This window comes from Pteropus vampyrus, unplaced genomic scaffold, assembly GCF_000151845.1.
Source record: "Pteropus vampyrus isolate Shadow unplaced genomic scaffold, Pvam_2.0 Scaffold478, whole genome shotgun sequence".
NCBI lineage: Eukaryota > Metazoa > Chordata > Mammalia > Chiroptera > Pteropodidae > Pteropus > Pteropus vampyrus.
In genome coordinates, this window is record NW_011889259.1 from 245,620 (window position 1) to 248,683 (window position 3,064).

At 35.0% G+C, this 3,064-nt stretch overlaps 1 protein-coding gene across 1 annotated transcript in view; it reads left to right on the forward strand.

Annotated features, from left to right (window-relative positions):
• ORAOV1 (oral cancer overexpressed 1) overlaps window positions 1–3,064 on the forward strand; it is a 15,034-nt gene that overhangs the window by 3,103 nt on the left and 8,867 nt on the right. The window lies entirely within an intron of this gene.

Below are 3,064 nucleotides of genomic sequence, written 5' to 3' on the forward strand. Positions count from 1 at the left end.
CGTTTTTATGTTAACCATACAAATTTATCGTTTCTTGTTCCATTCAATTAGGTGGAGAAATTTTATTTCATGGGATATACACAAGCAAATATCACAACTGTTTTCTCAAAAACCGACCTATCTAGGAGAGATATTAATTCAGATTTTTCCTACCTACTTTTTATGAGTTCAGTTGCTAAAACAAATACTGAATTTGAAAGGTATACAAGGATTTTGAAATGAGTAATATTTGCCCTTTAAAACTCTGTCATTACTACCTTTAAGGCCCTGTTTTCAAAGTCTGGCTCTTATTTGAAAATAAAGCGATTTGTGGATACGATATTGGAAAATCCAAGATAACAAAATCAGAATTTCACCTTTTAATATTAAGACAATCTGAGTTCAGAACAATACTTAAACTTGACCACGTGAACCAACCGGTGGGAATTTCTTCAAAGCTTTATTTTCGAACTCATAGTTTGAATCCGTGGTGTTGAATTTTGTGGCACATAGAATCTTTCAAAGCTTTATGCAATTTAAAAAATTTTGAAATTAAAAACTTGTGCGCTGCTGTATGTAATAATAAAAGAACAGTTCCCTTATTTGGCACATATTTGTAACATAATAAGTGGGCAGGGGGAAGGACATAAAATTGTACGTATATTAAGATGATTCTTCTATGAAAATTCGAAGGAAAAAAATGTAACAAAATGAGCAGAAATTAGTTGGTGGCCAGAGTGGTGAGAGAGCGAATTTGTTTGCTTGCTTATTTTGCCCCTTTCCCAACGTTTCAGATGTGTCGTGATTTTGTTTGCTTATGAAAACAAGTCAACTAAAAACGAAAAGACGATAATACAAAGTCTATTTAATTTCATATTCCGAAATTAGATTTTATCGAGATTTTTATGCTAAGAGAAACACGGAATACTCAGAAAAAAAAATACGAAAAAGTCCTGTAATTCTAAAATCCAGATATAGTCTCTGTTAACATGACGGCGTACTTCATTCTTTTTAAAAGCATAATTGTTTAGTGCAATCAGAGGTGAAGTATATGTTGAGTTTCTTTTTTCTTTTTCCTTAAACATCAGGAGCATCTCCATTTTCCATGACATTCTTTTTTGTTTCAAATATGATTTTTGGCTGTTGCTTCAGAGTCTTCAGTTTGAATATCCTATGATAGTGATATTGATGCCACCCACAGTGATGTCATTTTGTCACTGTAAGCTGCTTTCTCCTTCTGGCCTTTACAGATCACGCTGCACTGAACTTCAGTGTACAAAAACTGTCACTTTTCTCTGACAATTCCTGGAGATGAGGTCACAGAAGTGAGATGACTGGGTCAAAAGTTAAAAACATTAAAATATCCTCCTCATCTTTCCACACTGCTTAACGGGTAGCTTGAATTTATGCATCTGTGGGCAATGATAGTATCTTGTCATTCTAAAAAAAAGAATTTCTTTTTAACTATTCGAAAAGATAAAAATTGTACCTCATTGTTCTTTCGATTAGCACTCCTTTGATTACTAATAAGGCTGTCTTTGCTTTACTTTTGTTTGCCAGCCTGTTCTTTTCTGTGAATTATATATTCAAGTCCCTGGCCCATTTTATTTTTCTGTTAGGATGCATTTATTGCTTACTCACTTGAATAAATTCTTTATAAACCAGAAATATTGTTCCTTTAGTTGTAATACTTATGACAAATATATCCCCAGATTGTTTCTCTGGTTTTTAATTTTATTACCACTTTCGATATGTACACCTTGGTATTTTCATGTAGTATAAATTATACAGCTTTTCCCTTTGTGATTTTGGTATTTTCATGTAGTATAAATTATACAGCTTTTCCCTTTGTGATTTCCTCCATGGCTTACCATGTATTAAAAATGCATCTCCAAACTCACCCGAATGCTCCACCTAGATTGTCAAATGTCCTTTTAAAAATAAAGTCTTTAAATCGTCTACAACTTTTTAAATGGGTGTGAGATATAAACGGAACTCGACTTTCCCCAACAGCCAGTTTTTTTCCATTATGGTGACTGATTAAAATTTCCTTTCCCCATTCACTTGTGGTTCTTTTCATTGTGTGAGGTTTTACATCTGCTCAGAATCCCCTTCTAGGCCATTCTACTCAATATCAGCCATCTGTCTCTTTTGAACCAACACCACGATATTTTCACTGAAACTTTATCTTTTCATATCTGCTATGGGAAGTTCTCCGTGTCATTCTCTTTTTCAAAAACATCTTAGTGGTTCTTATTCACGCATATGAAATTTAGAATTTTGATGGTTTTCTCCCAGATCGCATAGAATTTGGGTTGCATTTGTGCCTATTCAGGGTCATGATATCACTGTAATTTTCTTCATACAGATCCTGCTCAAATCTTCTTATTTCTAGGCAATTTACTGTGACTCTCGTAAAGTGAATTTCCCAGATCTTCCCTGCTCAGACTACTACTACCACTACTAAACATTGTTTAACAGTAAGCAAGTGCTTTTTTGTGTGTGTGTGCTAAACTCTATTAATTACCAATTCTAAATGCTTATTTTGGGCTTTGTAGATGGGCCATCATACCTACGAATAATGAGATTTTGGTGTCTTTTTTCTGATGCTTATACTTCTTGTTCCCGTTTCGTGTTTCATCTCATTGGTTAGGCCTTGCAGAAAATGTTTAATGGGCATGTGATAAAGGCATACTCGTTTTAGTCTTATTTCAGTGAGAATGCTTCTGGTACTTCATGTCTATGTTCCATTGTCGCTGATAGAAGCACCTTTTTAAAAATTATGTTCTCTTGGTATCTCTCTGGGAAAGACAAACGGGAGAACTAAAACTAGATACAATTTAAAAGGGGGGGCGGGGGAATGCTTCCAGCTGGAGTGGGAGACCTGATTGCTCTAAATCACAAACCCTCTGTACTGACTCTGCATGAATTATGAATTACTCTGCTTTTGCTTTTATTTCTGGTTTTTCGAATAACTCTTAAAATTTCAAGAGCGGATGCCAACATTTATTATTGCCTTTCCGGGCTGCTTCCCTGTCACCTGCCGCCGTTTCAGATTCCCGAGGGTCGAGTCAGCTTGCGTTTC